Here is a 22,980-nt window from a genome sequence, read left to right on the forward strand (position 1 = left end):
CCCCTTCCTGCCCAGTGTCATTAGTACAATGTCAGTGCTTTTCATTAGCCCTGATCACTGTATTGGTGTCACTGGGGATGTCAGTGACAGTCAGTTCCCCCCCAGTGTCAGAATGCCCACCGCAGTCCCGCTATAAATCTCTGATCACCACCATTACTAGTATATATATATATAAAAAAAATAATTCTAGTATACAGTATATACTGCCATTTGTAGACGCTATAACTTTAATGTAAAACTATTTATTTGCACGTATTGGCATTTTTTTTTTAGCAAAGACATGTAGCAAAATACATTTTGGCCTAAATTTATGATTAAATTTGATTTTTTTGATTTTTTTATTGGACATATTTATTAGCAAAAATTCAGAAATATTGTTTTTTTCTCAAAATTGTTGAGCTTTTTTTGTTTATAGCACAAAAAATAAAAACTGTAGATACGATCAAATACCACTGAAATAAATCTCTATTTATGGGAAAAAAGGACATATGATTCACTTGGGTGCAGCGTTGCATGACCGCGCAATTGTCAGTTAAAATAACATAAAGCCATAACGTAAAAAATGGCCTGGTCAGGAAGGGGGGTAAATCCTCGGAGGGCAAGTGGTTAATAAACACGAAAACGACTGGAGCGCCTCTTTAAGTTTAAATATCCTTTAATTGCCAGTTTTTTCTTTTAAGGGGAATGACCCATGAATTGACTTATACATAAGAAGATAATACATGAACAGCCCTACACAGACCATGTCATCTGCCCACATCCATAGTATGTCCATTAAAAAATCTTTTTTTTCTGACATGCCTCAGGATCCAAATTATTGACATTTCTTAGAAGGTTGGTGATAGTGTTTCACAGAAGCAGACGTCAGCACCTTCACAGAGGACCGACTTAAATCAATTCACTGCGGTACTTTGAAAGGAACGGGTATGAATTCCACAGAACTTCCTGCACATTGAAAAAAGATTAGCTCATTTAAATAGCTTCACTTACATAGGGACAAGTGTGGAGGTGATCAGGGATACTAGGACTGGTGTGGCGGTGATCAGGAACATTGTAACTGGTGTGGTGGTGATCAGGGACATTGTAACTGGTATGGAGGTGATCAGGGACACTGTAACTGGTGTGGTGGTGATTATGGACAATATGACAAGTGTGGAGGTGATCAGGGACACTGTAACTGGTGTGGTGGTGATTATGGACAATATGACAAGTGTGGAGGTGATCAGGGACACTGTAACTGGTGTGGTGGTGATTATGAACAATATGAGTAGTGTGGAGGTGATTATGTAGGGACACACTGATTTAGAGTTCCTTATCCTGCCACACAGGCATCTCTTTATCTGATACTGTCCTAACTTATGTAAAACTTCACAAGTCCTTGCAACTACATATTCAACCCCAAAGACACGCGTCTCTACCCTGGTTCTTCATCTTCTAATTCTAGCTCTTAGAATCCAGCACTGTTAGTTTTGGTATTAAGAAGCAATAAAAGTATCTGTCCCAAAGTCCCTATCTATCTCTTAGTGTTAAGAATCTCTTAACACCTATCTACTCTGTTAGCCAGGCCCTGACTCACTGTCAGCAATGGTCATACTGGCCAAGGGCACCTCCCACCGTCCTCCTGCTACAGGAATGAGATGGGGTATCATACATCTGTAGTTTGGAGGAACTCTGCATTCTTGATTATTACTCACATGTTCCTGGCCTGATGCCCACCTCCGGAAAGAATGAATGTCCACACAATCAGCCTTGTTAATGATTTACTGTATCTGGAACAGATGTACAGTTCTTTTCCATAAATAAGCACACCTCCCCATTCTTTTACCAGTCAAACGTATAGCTGCACAGTCCTGATTCACAAAACCATGCTATCCAGTTCCTCCATATTCCTCTGTTGTGGGTCCTCTTATCTGGGTAGTCTTGAAGGAGAGTGCATACCAGGCCTACCTCAAAGGACACACTCCAGAGCTATAACCTACATAGTTGTGTCTTGTAGGCTTTTCCTTGCCATCAACCTCTGCCCTTAAGATTTTTGGCCCAGATTATAAAGGGCTTAACTAATCCCACCCATAGCGCATACCCAGGGGAAGGTGTGCACTGTGGGTGGAACTAGATTAACCCTTTATATATAAGGCTTAAGCTATTTTTATATAAGTTCTGTGCTACATGTTACAGCCCTGTTTAGGGTGTAACATGTAACATCAGTATGCACCCCCTCTCCAAGCTCCCTTTGACAGCCACTGGGGGAATGTCTTCCCGCACCTACTGCCTAAATATGAAAACACTAAGGCAGTGTGGGGCTTGTCCACATGGCTGCATCATTCATTCACAGTTTCCTGTGAATCAATAGACTACAAGTACCATCAGCCATTGCAGCTGACAACTTGTAGTTTGCAATGAACTACAAGGGCGCTGGTGAGCGCTCTCATAGTTCATTGATCTTCCTGCTCTCAAGTAACTGCCTGCCCATACGGGATGTAAGGGCAGACAGAAATCCTGAGAGTCTGCAGGAGTCTGACATTACACCCATGCTGTGCTGATTGCTGGTGCAATGCTCTGCAGGCTCCTTAGAAAAAAAAATGCACATACCTGCAAAAATGTGCATTTATTATTATTTTCAAAGGGTGAAATCAGCCTTTAACCACTTGCCCTCCAGAGTATTTACCCCCCCTTCCTGACCTGACCATTTTTTGCGTTATGGCTCTGCGTTACTTTAACTGACAGTTGAACGGTCATGCAACGCTGCACGCAAATGAAATTTAGGTCCTTTTTTTCCCCACAAATGGAGCTCTCTTTTAGTGGCATTTGATCACCTGTGTGAGTTTTAATTTTTTGCACTATATACGAAAAAAGATTTTGTATATCATTTTGAAAAAAAAACCTATATTTTTTACTTTTTGCAATAAAACATATCCAGTAAAATAATTTAAAAAATCAAATTTCATCATAAATTTAGGCCCAAATGTATTTTGCTACATTAATTGGTTTACGTGAAAGTTATAGCATCTACAAATGGCGGTATATATACTGGATTTTTTTTTTGTTAATACTAGTAATGGCAACGATCAGCAATTTATAGTGGGACTGCGGGACTGCAGCGGGCATTTTGACACTGAGGGTGGAACTGACTAACTGCCACTAACATCCCCAGTGACACTAATACAGTGATCAGTGCTAATAAAAAGAACTGACACTATACTAATGACACTGGGCAGAAAGGGGTTAACATCTGGGACAATCAAAGGGTCAACTGTATGTGTTTCACATTATGTGCTGTTTTACTGTGTAAGCATGCTGCTTTGTATTGCTCTGTTATGCAGAGCAATACAAAGCAGCATGCTGGTGCTGACAGGGGAGAGACTGTATTGTTTACAGACAGACCTCTCCCCTGTCAGTGTTCTTCGGTAATTGTTGGGTGCTGGCAGCGAATCTCCGGCTGGGACCTGGTGATTGACAGCTGTAGCTGCCAATGGCAGCACCGGTAGGGCGGCATGCGTGCTCCCTACCCGGAAGTACAAAATCACATATATACACATGATTTTGCACCGCCCTGTAGCAGTAGTTCTGCTATAGGGTGGTTTTGGGAAGTTGTTAAAGACCCAGTAAGTACAAGACAAAAATCCGATTTACCTGGCAGAAAAGTAATTAGCATTTTTGTGAACTGAGTGGTGTCAGCCATGCTCAGTGTTTTTTGCCAAACTACTTACACTCCCACTATCAGATCTCTACAATATTAAGGCTAATTGTTACAAGGGAGGAAACAGAACAGCTCTGAATTTCTGAGATGAACATTTTATTTCTTTGCACTTGTCAAACCAAGATAAGAAAACATTTCAGAAGATAGGTCAAACATACCAAAAAAGGGATGTTAATTGTTAAATGTTAATCCTTACCCGTTTTACCCTTAAATCTAATTTAACCTGCAATGAATCCCTAACAGTAAAGTAGCCAATGCATTCAACTAAAAAAAAAACGAATTCCTCCATCCACACACTTCAGAATACAATGCCTTCCCCAGAATGCAACTTCATAATAACATGGTTGGTTGTAGCCTATTTTGTAGTCCTCCAGCATGGGGCATCTACTGAAGCCAAGGGCCAATCGCCTCATTTGGGGAGAGGGGTTAAGGCAGAGACCCAGGCTAGAACCAAAATCCCTCACAAGTTATACCAGGGTCAATAACCTTCCCTAGGTACATGTAGCATCCTAGCCACTGGCAGGATATTATGCAGAACGATATTCTGAACGTGCAGTCATCACATATGACATATCTGGCTGTGCCGGTTAAGGAGATATCGCTTTCTGCTCTCGGGTAGACGTAATCTAGGGGTGTAAGGTATCAGGTGACTTGTATTAAAATGACCTCTCTGAATATATGTATTGTTACATGGTATGTATTACCTACGAGAAATTACGAAATTGTATGAAAAAGTGTTTTCACATGGGATGCAGGTTTTACTGCTATTTCGGAATGTGTCTGAAGTCCAGTGACTGACGGGTTTATAGCTTTATGATCAGCTTCAGAGCAAGAGTTTGCCAGACACACTGGAATCAGCTAATTGGGTTTACAACCATGAAGGATATCCAGCTGTGCCCTGTGCACTCCTGAACCCAGCACTCACGGACCACATGTCACTCAACAGAGAGGGAGGGCGGAGCTGATTTGGAATGAGAAATGATACAAGATGGAGGGTCTTTACCAAAATGGATGTTGTACATCCATATTGGTACGTACAATTGCTACACTGTGGTATGGGGGAATCAATCCATTCAGTTTACTCATAGTCCATTGCAGTGCATAATTGTAGATTAATCTAACCCATTGTTACACATATTGCATGTATACATTTTTGAAGTATTGTGATTTCATATTTACTATTTCTAGCCAGCAGGTGCAGCTCTTTGATCATTTTCATATGTGATGGGCTAATCTTAAAGTGTATCAAAATCAGAGTCGTACCTACACTACATGCTGCAGGGGGCCTGTGCAACCCCCCCCCCGCCAGAATTCCTGGATAGGAAGAAAAGTGGGGGCAGCTGCTCATCCTGAAGCTGCTGAATGCCTGTGGGAGGGAAAGAAGGGGAAGCAGGCATTCAGCATTTACCTGTCATTCCTCCTATCCAGCTTCTTTCTACTCCCCCTACATTGCTCTCCAGCTCATCTGTGTGCTCTTTCCCGCCCTCCCCCTTGTTCTCTCCGGCCCCTCGTGTGCTGTCAAGCCCCCCCCCGCCTCGTCCCCCACAACTTCCCCCTCCCCTCTCCTGCTGGCTGGTGCAGGGGGTCTGTCAATATGGAGAGCGGGGAAGGGGCCTGCAAATATATCATTTACTGGCCCCTTCTTTGTCTATATGGACAGTCAGTGATTGGTACCGATCACTGACTCTATCCATTCATAACTGAAACATAGTAAACTGTGTTTACTATGCTTCAGTTTATGAATGAATGGGAAGCTCTATGCAGAGCCTTTCCTGTCCATTCAATCATTGCAGGTGAGGCTGCAGAGAAGGAGATTGAGGTCTGTGTCCTCAATCTCCTTTCTCTGTCCCAAAGATGAAACATCAGAGGTCTGTTTAGACGCCTTATATCTCACCAAACCCAATGGGGCTCCTAAAAAATTGTAAAAAAAAAAATGGTAAAAAAAAAAACAAAAAAAAACAAACTACTGACACCAGTGGCGGAACTACCAGGGTCACAAAGGTCGCATTTGCCATGGTTTCCTGGGCCCTGAAGATTCTAGTTGTGCCACTGTCTGAAATGAAAACATTTAGACTTGTATAGAAAAAAAAAATGCTTTTTATTGGCTTCTGTCTCCCTTCTGAGGAGATCCACCCTATTTGTCCTAATAACCTTTTCCACCGGGGCAATTAATGATATATGGTTGTCACAGGAACAGGAGCTGAGGACAGATTTCCTCTTACTTTGGAAAGATTACCTCGCACTTCCTGTTGTGTTTCCTGGGACAGGAACTGAAGGGACATCTCTTCACTGGGACACGAACAATAAAATAAAAGATGACAGGGCTTTAACCATTCATTACCATATCAAGAAGCAAAAAGTTTAAAGCGGTTGTAAAAGTTAATTTTTCCTTTCTAAAGCATTTTATACTTTCCTGCTCTGTAGAATGATATTGCACAGAGCAGCCCTGAACCTCCTCTTCTAGGGTCTCTTGTTGGCAATCTCTGCTCTTCCCCTTCTCTGTGTGCCACCATAGCAAGCCGCTTGCTATGGTGCCACACCTGAGGGCTCGCTGCCGAGCTGGGCTGTGTGCATCCACAGACACACACAGAGTGGTTCAGCTCCGCCCCCACTAACTCCTCATGGGATTTGATTGACAGCAGCAGGAGTCAATGGCTTCCATGCTGCCATTGTGTCCTGTGCGGAGAGGAAAAGAGAGCACTGGAACGATATAGGACTCAGGTTAGTATTTATGGAGTTGGGGGGGGGGGGATATCCAAATACTGGGACATATTTTCCCTAAATGCAAAGAAAACAAACAGAGGGCGCACCGGCCTAGTGCATTACCTAAATAAATGTATTGATAAAAGTAACAGATGGTGATATACTCACAAATGACAATGGTAAAAAAGCTCATCGTGAAACACAACAATGTCCAGTCCGCCTGTTACGGTGATCCCCACAGGAACACTGGACCTCTAATAGGCTAACGCGTTTCTGGGACTTGCCCCTTCCTCAAAGCCTAAAGCAGGGAATGCAATAAGGTAAAACATTTTCTGCCTTTAGAACCACCTTTAGCTTTTAAGATGCTCATTTACAGTTGTGCTCAAAAGGTTGCATATCCTGGCAGAAATTGTGAAATTTTGGCATTGATATTGAAAATATGACTGATCATGCCAAAAAATGATCTTTTATTGAAGGATGATGATCATATGAAGCCATTTATTATCAAATAGTTGTTTGACTCCTTTTTAAATCATAATAACAGAAATCACCCAAATGGCCATGATCAAAAGTTTACATTCCCTGGAATGTTTGGCCTTGGTACAGACACACAAGGTGACACACACGGGTAAAAATGCCAATTAGAGGTTAATGTCCCACATCTGTGGCTTTTTAAATTGCAATTAGTGTCAGTGTATAAATAGTCAATGAGTTTGTTTAGCTCTTACCTGGAAGCACTGACTACGCTAGATACTGAGCCATGGGGATCAGAAAAGAACTGTCAAATGTCATGCATAAAAAGGGAAGGGAACTTTATAAAGATGGAAAAGGGCATAAAAAGATGTCTAAAGCCTTGAATATGCCAATCAGTAATGTTAAATCACATATTAAGACGTGGGAATTCGGGGATCTCTTGATACCAAGCCAAGATCAGGTAGACCAAGAAAGATTGCAGCCACAACTGCCAAAAGAATTGTTCAGGATACAAAGGGAAACCCATAGGTAACCACAAGAAAAATACAGGCTGCTCTGGAAAAAGACAGTGTAGTTGTTTTGAAGGAGCATAATATGATGACACTTGAACAAAAATGAGCTGCATGGTCGAGGTGCCAAAAAGAAGCCTTTACTGCATCAATGAAAGCAACAGCGGGAATAATTCGTACACCACTATCTGCTGCCTATGCTCATCCCTATCCACTGCTTTTGCAGTTTATGGGGAAGCAGTTGGGGGGCAGTAAAAATAGCTGCTCAAATGCATGTTTTTGCCACCCCAACCGCCAGTGGAAACAAGATCTAACAGCCTTGCAGAAATAGAAGCCTGTTGATTCCTGAGCTGGACGATCAAAGGGGTGACTCACCTTCCTCCCTTGTTTTCAGCTGTATAGCTCTGGGCAGGTTTTCAATTAGAGTGAAAGAATCTAAAAAAAGAACATCCACAAAAGAAAAAAAAAATTACTCAATTACTCAAAGTGATTCAGGAGTCCCTTCCTTTAAATAGTATGTAAACCCTAACAATGACCATCTCTTATCTGGTCTATTGGTCTGCATTTAAAAGCATGTGGTTATATCTGTTCAATAACTGCAAAAAATACCTATTGATCTTGCCAGACATGCTGGCAGCTGATAACTTCCTATGCTCTCTGAATATGCTGCAAGTTTATTGGTTACTTTTTTATATTTATCTTTTTATCAAGAAGACTTTCATACAGACATGTGAGGTATCAAGTATTAATAATATGCATGACAGATATCCATACAAAAATCATCATGAGATCTTTATCAATAAGAGGGGTGGTACAGACATCCATGTAATAAATATGTGCAAAAAGAGTTCAACATCTATCATTTTGGGAATGAAAAAAAAAACGGCGTAAAAGTTAGAGAAGACACATAAGATAATAGAGAACAAGGAAGTGATTGTGAGTAGTATCTCTTAAAAGTATCATCAAACTTATTTATTTTGAGGTATACAGAAGGATAAAAGAATTTATACAAGACCCATGAGCCTATGACTTTGATATATGAGTTTGGAATAGAATCAAGCTCTAGGCTGCATTCAGTTCTCTTAAAGTGTTACTAAACCCACAACAATAAAATCAGTCTGTATATGCAGTAAAGCATGCTTGTTATACTCGCTGTAGAACCTAAGGGGTTAATCCTCTGCATTGTGTAAAAATGCTGTTTGATCCTGACTTCTCTGATCCTCCCCTTCTTCCAGTGTCCCCCTCTTATCTCCTGATAAGACATATTGTGTGGAGTCCCTCTGCACATGCTCAGTTTGGTGTGTATGGCTAGAGAGGGTTTTTTTTTCCTTGGGAGGGTGCATGTGACCAGCACAGGGTCAATCAGCACTATCCAGACAGAAGTCAAGGGTCCTGCATCTTCCTAGAGCAGAATGAAAACTCCTCCTACAAGCTTTAACCAGTGCTCTGCTGGACACTGATAGAAGTCACAAGACTGCTCTAACTGCTGATAAGAAAAGGTATTTAGCAGTTTATAGTTACTAAAATAATTGCATTTCTATGCTGTGTACTGTGGGAGACCAGATATAGTGAATGCAGGGTCCTGGGTTTAGTAACACTTTAAGCCTAGTACAAATGATCAGAAAATTGTATGAAAAATGCTGCTTTCAAGGTGATCGTACGATAATCTGATCGTTAGTACACAGCTTTTGTCCAAAATTATTTGAAGGGAAATGAAAATTTTTCCAATATTCTCATTGCGTGTATCGGGCTTTAGACTGTTATCTCTAACAAGCAGAGCCCTCTGATTGCTCCTGTATTGAATTGTATTGGAACTGCACTGTCTGCCCTTATGTTGTAAAGAGCTGCACAAACTGTTGGTGCGTGCTGCATTTTACCACATTTGCAGTGCGATTTGGAATCACAGGCACATTCTGGCCGCAAATTTAAAATCACAAAGTGTGCATGCACGCATGATGGTAGAAAAACCTTCTATGTGCACCCCTGCCCCCCCCACTTCCCAATACTTACCTTGTTCCCCATTGCAATCCAGCAATGTGCACAAGAGCCTCGGCTCTCCATGGACTCTCCCTCCTCATTGGCTGAGACAGCAGCGGAAGCCATTAGAACCCGCTGCTGTCAATCACAGCCAGTGAACCCATAAGGAGAGAAAGGGGGCAGGGCTGAGCCACGGCTCTGTGTGAATGGACATGCAGAGCAGCGGCCCGGGAGAAAGCCTGCTTGGGTGCTCCCATAGCAAGCTGCTTTGTCTGGGGGTACTCTACAAGAGTGCGCCGGCGGGGGGAACTTGCGTTTAATAACACTTTAAATTCCAGTCAACAGGCCCATGTGCTAAAAATGTAAAATGAGTCATTTCCTCCATGAGTTGCAATTTATCTACCTTTAGCAGCCAGTCTTTTGTAGAAGGAACAATCCTGGATCTCCAATATATGGGGATTGAAGATTTAGCAGCATTAGGATGTATTTTCCACTTTTGTAGTCTAATTTGAGAAAACCGCACTGTTTTCATGTGTTTGTTATGTATTCCCTTCTTACTCCTAAAAATCCTTTTTAGAAAAAGGTTCAACATTTAAAAAAAAAATTATGAGATATCTCCCTTCAGACAGGATTAATTATGTTTTTTATGGACAGGATTCATTATGGGGAGCTTCTCAGCCCCCCCCCCTCAAAACAAAGAACTAAGAAGAATTTTTCCTTGTTAGAAGTTCCCGGAAAGAGCATCTAAAAAGGCAAGCTGCAATTTTATAATATTTTATATTTGGCTTTGCTAGCTATGTGAATAAGGGCATGTAACAATTAAAAGTATTACCCCAATTTGGCTATAAAAGTAGAAATACCCTTTAAGAAGAAAGGGGTTCAGGGTGTGTTTATAGATCTTGATTAAGGAGCATGTATTATGAAACAAGCAAGTCCAAAGATCTGCGGGGACTGAAGTACCATATAGCTTGGTAGAGATATCTATGACTGACCATCGTAAGAACCACAAATGGACAACGGTGCCTAATTCCCCACAGTCCCTGCATCAGTTGGGTAAAGCCTAGTTCACACTAGTGCAATTTCAGATGCCACTTGAGTTGCACAGAATCCCAGGGCAAGGGAAATCTCTTTGTTTTCAATGGTGTCAGTTCATTTCAATGAGACTCAGCACAGTGCGATTTTGGAAAAGGTTACTGTACTACTTTTGTGCGATTCCAGTGTGATTTTGGCCCAATAGAATATCCCTTCAACCTCTGAAAAATTTACCCCCTTCATGATCAGGCCATTTTTTGCTATATGGCGCTGTGCTACCTTAACTGAAAATTGAGCAGTCATGCAGCACTGTAGACAAATTAAATTTATATAATTTTTTTCACACAAATAGAGCTTTCTGTTGATGGTATTTGATCACCGCTGTTTTTATTTTTATTTTTTGCGCTATAAATGACAAAAGACTGAAATTTGTGAAAAAAATATTTTTTCCTTTTTGCTATAAAACATATCCCATAAAAATAAAATTTCTTCATAAATTTAGGCAAAATGTATTCTGCTACGTCTTTGGTAAAAAAAAAAATCCCAACATGTGTATATTAATTGGTTTGCGTGAAAATTATAGTGTCTACAAATGGCAGTATATATACTGGAATTTTTATTTTTTTTTAAACTAGTAATGGTGGTAAAAAAATCAACAAAACCTTATATACTACGAAATGAATATTGTGTGGCAATTATAACTTCTAACCGGACTAGGCCAACTGAATAAAATATAACCTTTATTAGTAATTAGCGTAAAATGGTATGTTTTTGACTGTAAATGTATTTATATATATATATATATATATATATATATATATATATATATATATATACATAGGGTTAGGAAAGCACACTTTATTGTGAGAGCAATAATGGCCCCCATTCAGCATATAATTGTGCTTTCCTTTTCCTTACCTTATGAGAATATATCTATCTATCTATCTATCTATCTATCTATCTATCTATCTATCTATATATACAGTATATATATACCCATAAGGTAAGGAAAGCACAAATATGTGCTGAATGGAGACCATTCATGTTCTTACAATAAAGTGTGCTTACTTTATGGGTATATATAGTAAAAAACATACCATTTTATGCTAATTCCTAATAAAGGTTATAATTTATTCAGTTGGCCTTTGGTGCATAGGAACAAGCAGCCTGGGTTGGATAGTAGTAATGGCGGCAATCAGCGACTTATAGCGGGACTATGATAGTATGGCCAGTATTCTGACACTGGCTAACACTGACATCACCCGTGACACTAATACAGTGATCAGTGCTAAAAAATGCACTGTCACTGCACTAATGACACTGGTTGGAAGGGGTTAACATCTGGGGCGATCAAAGGGTAAACTGTGTGCTTAGAGAGTGTAATGTAACTGCACTGTGTACTGTTTTACTAAGGGATGTGTCGGTTTTTGTCTCCCTGTCCCAACTGTCAGTAGAGAGATCTGTGCTGTTTACAACACAGATCTCTCTCCTATCACTCAGTCTGACGATTGGCTGGTCCCAGCCATGAATCATTGGCTGGGACTCGGTGACTGACATGTAACGGAGCCAATAAGACTGCAGCCGGGTGGATGGCGTACACGCATGCGCCCTCTATTCGGAAATGCAGAATCACATATATATATACTGTAGCAGTATATCTACAGTGCATGGTCAGCAAGCGGATATTCAAACCTTATCAAAATTGCATCCAAGTCGCACTGCATAATCACACAGACTAAAATTGTGTTGCAGCATTATGAACCAAGCCTTACAATGCCTTGAAAAAGTATTCATACCCCTTGAAATTTTTTTTTGAGAATCTGTGACAAGACTTGCAAATTTGTGTTCACAGACGCTCTCCATCCAATCTTGAGCTTGAGCTATTTTGCAAAGAAGAATGGACAAAAAAGTCACTCTCTAGATGTGCAAAGCTGGTAGAGACATCCCCAAAAAGACTTGCAGCTGTAATTGCAGCGAAAGGTGGTTGTACAAAGTATTGACTCCGGGGGGGCTCAATACAAATGTACACCACATTTTTCACATATTTATTCATAAAAAATTTCAAAAACCATGTATCATTTTCCTTCCACTTCAAAATTATGTGTCACTTTGTGTTGGTCTATCATATAAATTCCCAATAAAATACATTTACGTTTTTGGTTGTAACATGACAGAATGTGGAAAAAGGGTATATGAATACTTTTTCAAGGCACTATAGACATATGCAGCAGGTAATTGTACACCTTCTTCAGGAAACTGCAGTCTCAGTGAAATGTAAATGTTACAGTAATAATAATGGCGATGTACTCCCTCTGGTGGATAATCATTTCTGCAGTATCTGCATGTGATAGGTTAGCAGTTGATGCCTGCCAAAAAATCATAGCAAAAGTACTGATTAGGACAAGCAGATTTTTTTTTGTACTCAAATTTGTAAAACAATTCTGGTCCCACTACATATTCAGATTTTTGTTCAACATTAAATTAATTTGTGGTAGGTAAGGACAAGCTGCCTTATCTAATAAACAGTGCAAGATGCAAAGTGCTGAATGCACTAACTGATAGCAATTAATCACTATATTGAAGTTGTGCCAGTACAATATTGATTCTAAATGCTTGCTCGGCATACTGCAGCTTTCTCCTTGCACTATTTATGGAATAAGCTCAATTTACAATTGGGTCAACCCATAAAACACGCATATACACTGTTCTTAATAATACATGTGTGTTTGATGCACATTCCTATTGGAGTTAGAGTCCAGGTAGAGAGAAGAGGGGCAATGCACCTAATTAGTGATTCATTTTTTTTTTTGTAAATTTTTATTAAAGGCCAATGCCTATTTTTTCAGAACATAGTTAAAACAACAACACTTTGGGTGTAAACGTTGCAATGAAAGAAAAGCACCATCAGTATAAAAGAAAACAAAAACAGAAGAAATATGAACATAAATAGACAGCATGGTAATCTGCACAATACAAAGGCATAAATCGACATAGATCAGTGATTAATTTTCAACTGTAAATCAAGCAAGTCATAAAGAACAATATAGTCAGGGGGATAGCCACTGAACAGGCTGCGTAAAGCAGCAATGGGGGAAAGATAACCCTCACTTTCTGTCCGGGTGACCACATAGGAGTGAATAATCCCTACTTGCTCACAACAAGCAAAAAAAAACGCTTCTCCATTCTATTAAAAAAAAGAAGAGAAAACGTTTTGTTTCCACCACAAAGCATAAGTATGGATTATATTGCATAGGTACAGTCCAGCTAGGACCAATTTATGAATATATGTGCTATACCTGCCGAACCCCTTGGAAACTGGAAATCACTGTGGTAGCCACCGATACTACAGTGATCACCGCTAGTTTCAATGTCCTGTGCCAAGCAGCTGCCCTACTGCTTAGGGAAACGGGGGGCGCTTGCTCAACACAGTCACCATTCACAGAACACTTCATATGTTCTCAATAAATGCAAAGTGTTCTCCGATTACCTGCCCGAACCCTTTGGAAACTGGAAATCACTGTGGTAGCCACCAATACTACAGTGATCGCCGCTAGCTTCCAAGTCCTGTGCCAAGCAGCTGCCCTTCTGTAGGGGGGGCACTTGCTCAACACACTCACCATTCACAGAATACTATGCATGTTCTCAATAAATGCAAAGTGTTCTCCGATTGGATGAGGTGGAGCAGTGATGTCATTATCTCCACCTTATCCAATCAGAGAACACTTTGCATTTGATGGACAAAATGCAAAGTGTTCTCTGAATGGCACCCATGCAGAGCGAGTTACCCCCTATGTTCACTAAGCAGAAGGGCAGCCACTTGGCACTGGAAGCTAGTGGAGATCATTGTAGTAGCTGGAACAATATACCATGTGAAATAGTCCATACCTAAAATGCAGCTTTAAGTGAATAATCAGAAAGCATTGAAACTATAGGGACATTTTGATTTCTTAAGAAGTGACAGTATTGGGTAACTTATCATTCACAAAAGGATTAGTGTACAGACAATTGTGAATGGTCTTTGTAAAATAGGTCTGTGCTCTGTAAAGATACTGCGCAATGTGTAGTCTCTATACAAATACAGGAAATAAAATAAGGACACATTACTAAAAGGAAACAAAGGAAGATAAGATCTAAGGCAACTATTTACATAGGATCACTGTGTTATTTTAACCCTCACCTTAATCTCATAAACATTTCACAATACTGGCCTTAAAAACATGCAAAAAAACTTGGCTTGACTAATAAGAAAATAACTGTGAATAAAATAAGATGGGATTCTGTTGTAATAATTTTTACCTTTTTTTTATAACTAGTTGCAGGTGTGTCTGATCATCCATCCAACTGCTTTCAGACCTGCTATCTAAACCGAGGGCTGGACAGCTGCCCTTGGTGTAGCGGTTTACTGTATGGATGGGGGCACCATTAAACTCATTTTGATACACGGCATTTTGACAAGTGGATGGTGTCACGATCGCGGCGTCAGACCCCAGACCTTCTCACCAAACTCGTGACCAAAGGGCTAACCGATCTACAACCGCGATGTGACGTGCGTAACAATGCCACACCCAGCTGCACCCTGCACAACGATTTTCCAGCTAATGGATACCGATCGATGTGCCAGCAGCCTGAATCGATTGTTACTGGGTCAGGTTAATTACGCAAATAACCCTTCACACTGCCACCACCTCCTTTTTATTCAGAGAAAGAGGAAACTCGACGTTCAGCTATAACACTATAATGGTTCATATAATCGACTGCATAACCAGGTCATAATACAGGCCTTATACAGAGGGTTAAAACAAACAGTAGCGTCTCTTTAAAGGCGGGGATTCGTAAATTGCAATTAAGAGCTATAGAAACAGTTCAACACTTTCAGAAAGAGAGATTTATTACTAAAAGGGTCAAACAGGTGCAATAAAAATATTTACAGAGAAGATGTAACTAAGATATATATATATATATATATATATATATACTTATACAGAAAACAGCACAGCACAGAAAAGAGATAACAGGGAGAAGTTAAAAGGTTAAGTTACTTGCCATTAAGCCTTGGATGTAAGCAGATCACGTTTCAGAGCGAAAGGCACAGGTCTCCCCAGGTGGTATGTTGATGTTAAAATGGGAGATGTCTTCAACTACTACTGTTAGGCTTGACAGCCTGTTTTAAAGTTTCCCAGCAGGGGGTGGTTCTGAAGTAAAAGACCAATCCCCTGTTTAGAGAGGAATCGTCAGGCAAAGCCCTAAACTGGAGCCAACGTCTTTCATAACTCCTATTCTGGTCCATAACCTTCCATCTGCACCAGGGACCTCCCACCCGTGGGTAGATTATTATGCAGACAATTCTGAGGATTGACCAGATATGAATTATGAAGTTGTATGCTACACGGTTCGCGAGATCTATTTCTCTGCTTTCCCGTGCGCCTGAGATAAGGCAAGTGACCAAACTGTTCGCCTGCTCATCGTCCATCCGATGATATGTCCGGCTTTTATGTATGTCTCTCATATTCCAAGATATGAGACATAGGGGAAAAATGGATCTTTTAAAAATGTTATCTGGTGAGGGCTTCTTGGGAATGCCTTGAACTCCTGGGAAGGCTCAGTTATCTTTTTACGAGGTGTGAAATTACACAGGTTCTTTGGGCAGTGTGGCACCACCTGGCTCCCTGCTGGGATCTGGCCTGTGACACTTCTAACACACACATATACTGCCATAGGTCACTGTGCCTCTCACAGAGGGTGGGGGGGAGAATAAGGGAGAAATATATGTGTTAGGACAGTTAACCCCTTTGCCATGGTGGAGGTTGAAACCAAAATGGTTGAACCGCGTCCATCTCTGGGTATACGCTGTTACAGATGGCTGCTGGCGGCAGCTTTCCTGAAGCTCGCACATAATGAAGCAGGGGCGCAGTTTGGCTTCTTTGCCCTGGGTGCTGGATGACTTTGTTCCAGCACTGCCTAAACCTACACATGTGACAGAAGGGAGTGCTTGCCACAGGCCTGGAGCATGGTTTATTCATAGCTTCCAGCTTCAGGCAATGCTTGAAATTACTGGGCCATTCTTGTACTCCTAGCATAGTTATCTCAGACCTGTTTATAAAGTTGCTGGGAAATCTCCCTGCAAGCAGGCCCAATCTGGACAAATCCTTTTAAGCAGAGGAAGGGATCAAAGAGCCACATATGCTCCACTGTCATCATCAGGCAAGGATTATAGCATGACCTGGGACCCAGGTGACTAGTTTGAGGACAGACAGATATCTATCCAACCAATATTGTCACAGTGGTACATGACTCCCGACAGCGTTTTGAAATTCGCCCCAACTGCTTTCAGGGCTGTAGGGAACATGGCACTCTCATCCATATCTGGTGGTCATGCCTCAAAGTAATTTGATTCTAGACTTGGGCATACTCCATGACTGAGTTGGTTTTGAACATTTTACTAGCCCTCCACCCTTGGGAGGACGTGTTACTTAAACTGATCCCAACTCTCACTGCTAATCAGAAGAAGCTGGTGGGATTCATGTTTCTGGCAGCTTGTCAAATGCTGGCTAGAGCCTGGAGACAACTGTACCTCAATTTTGCTCAGGGTAATGTGGACCGTGATCCATGAGAAGCTTACTTCCATCCTCAAAGACTCCCATGCCGAATTATTAAAGGTTTGGGACCCCTGGATATCCTAGAATGCTCACCTGAATATAGCTGCTGGCCCACGTGGGCTCCATCCTTACACCATCCCTTTCCTCCCTCCTTTCTTTGCCCATCCCAGGCAAATGTCCCCACTCACTTTTTTACCCCTCTTCAGATCTTTATGCTCTTCCTCTTCTGCACCTCCCACCTCTCCTTGCTCCTCTCTCTTCCCCGAGCACTTTTTCATGAAGTGCTCGATGCCTTCTCCCTCTAATGCTGTAGAGGTGCCTACATTAGCTAACACAGAGCTCTCCTTGTCAGAACCATCAATTTTCTATTTCTTTTGAGCAAATCATGGAGTTTTGGCCTCCTTATAGTACATGATATCCAGTTCATGCATGTGTACTGTATACCTGTATTATGATGGAATCATTTTACAGACTGCACCTCTGTACTCCCTGACATGAAACAAATACCTGCCCAACCATAAACCATTCTGAATCTGTCCAACCATCAACCATTCTGAATCTGTACAACCATCAACCATTCTTTGGATCATATTTACCAGTCTATGACCAGCATTAGGGCCAGTTACACTTCTAAGTTTTAATTAATGCACTGAAATAAGCTGAAACGCATGTGTCCATGTTCCCTATAATAAAAAATGTTAGTGTTAGTTCCCATCTCTGCACTGCAATGTACTTTAAAAATGTTATATTTCAGATTTTTGTCTGTGTTTTAGTGCTTTGGGAGGCCAATAGAAGTCAATAGAAATGCATCACAATGCTTGTAATGTGTTTTCATACATTGGCAACAGGCATAAAACAGACTTGGTCAATGACTTTTAACCCACTTCAACAATGAATTGTAAGCACATATCAATAATGCATGGTAATGTACAAAAGAAAAGCACATTGCTGCACACCTGCCTAATGTTACAAAAAATTCACCAAAGCAGGCGCTACATGTTCCTCTTAGTGACATAATAGACATACTGTAAATGCTGATACTGTACTAAAATAGACATGGGGTACAGCATCCGTTCCTTATTATATTGCTATCTCCTTGACTTGAATTGCTCCCCCAGGAGAAGTCGGCTCCAGGAAGCTTCAAATACATGGGCATTTAAAGCATTTCTCCACTATGGCAACCAAATACTGTCATAGCTGTGTATGTAGCAATCTGAAACATATAAATATACTGTACTTTTCATACAGGTCTACACTCTGGAAGGAGACCAGTGCAGTTAGAATGTTGGTTGTAAAACTGATGCATTAGGATGGGGAGCAGGGATCGTGTAATTGTCATTTTCAGGATATGGTTTAATAAAAAAAGTTCCCGGTTTTGGCATTCAGAGAGATTAATTATGTGAATAATTGAATAAATGTGTTAAATAAATTAAGCACTTTTTACATTTTACAGACTTTTTATATTTTATGAATGGTGTTGAACTGCACATCCCTGACACATCTTCGTAATCCCACTTTCAAGTGCTGATCTGTGTCAGACTGCAAAGGTTGAGAACCAAAGAATAGTTACAGGAATCCTCGTCAACTTGTTGGGAGAGTGTTCGAGATGTCTCCCAGGAGTACTTTAAGCCATAATAACTCTCATATGAACCTTACTTCGGGTGACAATAACTCTTTCAGGCCAGAAACCATATTAAATTAATAGTAGCACACCCTTAGAGAAGGACTGTATCTTCTTCTTCTTTTTTACAGACTGCACTGGTTACATGGTGTGTCCCTACCTTTCCCGACATGACTCCAAAGGATTTTAGGAAAGCATTGTTGAGTATGTTTTTCTCACAATTTCAGTCTGCTACTTTGATCTACATTCCGCCCTTGGTCATATAGGGAAGCCACCATATTTAACTTCAGAAGGCCTTGCACACTGTGACCTCTAGACTTTTTTCTTTAGGCAGGTGCTGTACCCCAGCAGGCTCCACTATGGAGATCCTGCCACTAAGTGGAGAACCAGAAGTACTAACTGTTCCCTCAATACCAGGACCCTTGTCATCTGCCACCATCACCGCTTCCACCGCCAACTGGTTGCTTCTCCTTTAAGTACTCTTTACACACCCCTTTGTTCATAACCTCAAGGGTTAACTGGGCCACGTTTGATACTATGTATCCTAGTCATCTTTCTAACCCTGAGGACTGAATATAGTTTCACTGTCAGTTCACAGTTCTTTGTGATACACCATGACTACACATTATTAAACCACTGACCTTCTCTTCCACTGTAAATGATACTGACAACTTCTCATTTGAATGAAGAGTTCATTTACTGGAGAATGTAATTTACGTTTGACGTAGAACATTGCAGTGTAGTACATTGTTCTCGCATACATGGCTGTACAATACATTAAATTGGCTGTGCATAGATTTAGTTGTGCATGGTCTGGCTGTGCTGTCACTTTTTTAGCTGCCCAAACCTTTAGGTTAAAGAAGTCCATGTAACAAAGTCCATACATGTGGATGCCCTAAGAGATGAATCCCATTGGAGGTGAAAGCAGTCAGGAAAGCAGATCATATAATACACTTGTCCTTACAGCTCCCACTCCAGACTCCTCACCATGAGGTTGGTTCCCTTGCATATATGCCCTAATGATGGGAAGTGACACACATGCAGGGCAAGCCATGTCACAAATACATTAACCCCCTACATGTATCAGCAAACCAGAGGTCTCCAAATTGTGGCCCAAGGGCCGGATGTGGCCCTTTGCTAGCCTATATCTGGCCTTTGGGGCACTATACCTCTGTATGATACAAGACACTATTCCTCCCACTGACACCAATAATGGGGCATTATTCCTCACACTGATACCAATGATAGGGCACTATTCCGGCCACTGACACCAATAATGGGTCACTATTCATCCCACTAATACCAATGATGGGGCACAACTCATCCTCCTACTGACCACCAACCCTGAGATGATGTTTATTCTCACTGATGCTGGGCCCAGGACATTTTCTACGCTCACTGGCCACAATCCAGAACCCCTAAAGTCTGAAACGGGTGACAACTCATGGGGCCCCTGGGCAATAGGAGATCATGGGACCCCTGTGTCCTTGCCCAAACTCAAAAAAGCCTATGAAAAAGGTACCAGGGGCATCTCATAGGGCCCCCTACTGACCCCGGGCCCTCGAGCAGTGCCCGAGTTTCCAAATGGTCAGTCCGCCCCTGGTCTGAAGTACAGTAAACTGGTCCTTTGATTGAGAAGTTTGGAGATCCTTGAGCCAAACCTTAGAGCTACAGAACACCTTCACATAATAATAAATAGGCACCTGCATACAAATTTCTATCCATGAAATGTAAAAAGCCGTTCATTTATTCAACACATTTATACACATAAATAATCTCTCTGAATGCCATAATGTTTTCTTTTTATTAAACCATGTCCTGAAAATGACAATTACACTATCAGCGTTCCTTATGCTAATGCATCAGGTTTTACAGCCACATTGGTAATGCGTCAGGTTTTACAGCCACATTGGTAATGCGTCAGGTTTTACAGCCACATTGGTAATGCGTCAGGTTTTACAGCCACATTGGTAATGCGTCAGGTTTTACAGCCACATTGGTAGTGCGTCAGGTTTTACAGCCACATTGGTAGTGCGTCAGGTTTTACAGCCACATTGGTAATGCGTCAGGTTTTACAGCCACATTGGTAATGCGTCAGGTTTTACAGCCACATTGGTAGTGCGTCAGGTTTTACAGCCACATTGGTAATGCGTCAGGTTTTACAGCCACATTGGTAATGCGTCAGGTTTTACAGCCACATTGGTAATGCGTCAGGTTTTACAGCCACATTGGTAATGCGTCAGGTTTTACAGCCACATTGGTAATGCGTCAGGTTTTACAGCCACATTGGTAGTGCGTCAGGTTTTACAGCCACATTGGTAGTGCGTCAGGTTTTACAGCCACATTGACTGCACCGGCCTCCTTCCAGAGTCTAGAGTTGTATGAAAAGTACCACATTTTTATATATTTCAGATTGCTATATACACAGCTATGACAGTATTTGGCTGCCACAGTGGAGTAACCCTCTTCACACCTTAGAAGTGTTCAGAGACATTTTATATTTTTTCATAGGGGCTGTGCGGCTCTGAAATGTTGCATTTCCTTTGTGATGTGATCTTTTTGGAATAAAAGCCTTTTTGGACCATATCAAGATCCGCGGTGTGCTGGCGAATATGTATGTTTGCCTATGATGTTCCCAGTCCCAGCTTGTAGTTGCTACAGCACCCTCTATTGATGACTATACTTCCAGGAATGTGTGTGAAGAGAATATAGTGATAGTCTATATGTTATACTAGGGAGACATGCTGCTGTGTATTTCTCTGCTGTGCAGAGAAACACAAAGCAACATGTCCTTGCTAGCAGAAGAGAGACCTTTGTTGCTCACACACAGCTCTCTTCCCTGTCAGTTTTACACAGCGATCACCGGGTGCTGGTGGGAATCTCCGGCTGGGACTCGGTGATTGACATACCTAGCTCCCAATGACGGTGCAAGTAGGGCAACGTGTGCGTGCGCCCCCTACCCGTGAAAGCAAATCACATATATATGTGATTTTGCGCAGCCCTGCCGCCCTGTAGCAGTAGTTCTACTATAGGGCGGTGGGAAAGCAGTTAAAAAATTACATACAAATTACTTAGGACCCCAAAATGACACTTGGTTCTGTTTCCTATAATAGGGGCAGTACTGGGAGGAGGGTAGGGGGTAGAGCCAAGGGGTGATTCGGAAAGGGGGAGTTCCTGCACCTATTCCCTAGCACCCCTTGTGATAACAAAAAGGTAAAAAAATTGTAATAGAAATTATATAATATAAATAAAAATATTTTTTTAAAGCATCCTGTTACCCCCACACACCCCCCATATCAAAAGTGCAGTGCAGTTGTGCCACACATGTGAGGTATCGCTGGGAATGTGGGAGAACAGTAATTTTAGACCCATAATTTACAATTAAAGTGGACTTCCAGCCGTTTTTGTGTTTATTAAAAGTCAGCAGCTACAAAAACTGTCCAGCGATGTTCTCACCCACGCCGTCCCTTCTCTCCTCCACGGAGCAGGCACCTCAACTGTGGGCACCAGGCTGTGACAGCTTGCAGCTTCACAGCCTGGTGCCCACTGCACATGCTCGAGTTGCGCTGTACCTCCTGATTGGTCCAGCAGTCTCCTGGGACCTACGAAAGTTCCCAGGAGACTGCGGGAGGGAGGAGGGAGCCAAACTTCCAGCTCACTTCACTGCGGCGAACTGAGCCGGAAGTGGGAGCGGGTATCTGTCAAAACCAGGTATCCGCTCCCCCCCAAAAGGTGCCAAATATGGCGGTTGGGGAGGGAAGGAGGCAAATAAGCGCAGCTTCAATTTTGAGTAGAACTCCGCTTTAACACTAAACTGATGACCTGTAAAGGTTTTTAACCCCCGGCGCCTCCTGGCCCTTTAAGAGTGTCAGAAGCTGGGAGGCGGGGTTTTAGGGTCATGTGATCGCTGTAATTCGCTGTCACATGATTGGAAAAGGTCACGATCGCAAGGGAAGTTCGGGACCTTTCTGTGCGTCATGGACATATGCGCTGGGAGCATGCAGGGCGCACACTCTCACCACATATGTCTTTCCTAATAGCATGCTAATATGTGGCCGCTCGGCATCAAGGCCCAGACACCAGGCCGCATATTTGCACGCGCTCGGCGTCTAGGGGTTAAAGTGTCTCCTATGGCGTTTTGGGTAGTTGTATGCGACTCTACAGGCGCGCGCAATTTATGAACTTGACACGCTTGTATATATCTCACTCAACACAACCCCTTCTTTATATTTGAATAAAAGAATTGGGTAATACGTGGTGTTTGTACGCACTACTATTGATTTCGGTGTGGTTTTCCTGAAAATTTGCTTTTGATAACTGTAAATGTTTTGGGACATAAAAATTGCAACTACCGCCATTTTATTCTCCAAG

The sequence above is a fragment of the Staurois parvus genome, unplaced genomic scaffold (genome assembly GCF_062004578.1).
Source record: "Staurois parvus isolate SC_StPar_1 unplaced genomic scaffold, SC_StPar_1.0 ptg000346l, whole genome shotgun sequence".
NCBI classification, from domain to species: domain Eukaryota; kingdom Metazoa; phylum Chordata; class Amphibia; order Anura; family Ranidae; genus Staurois; species Staurois parvus.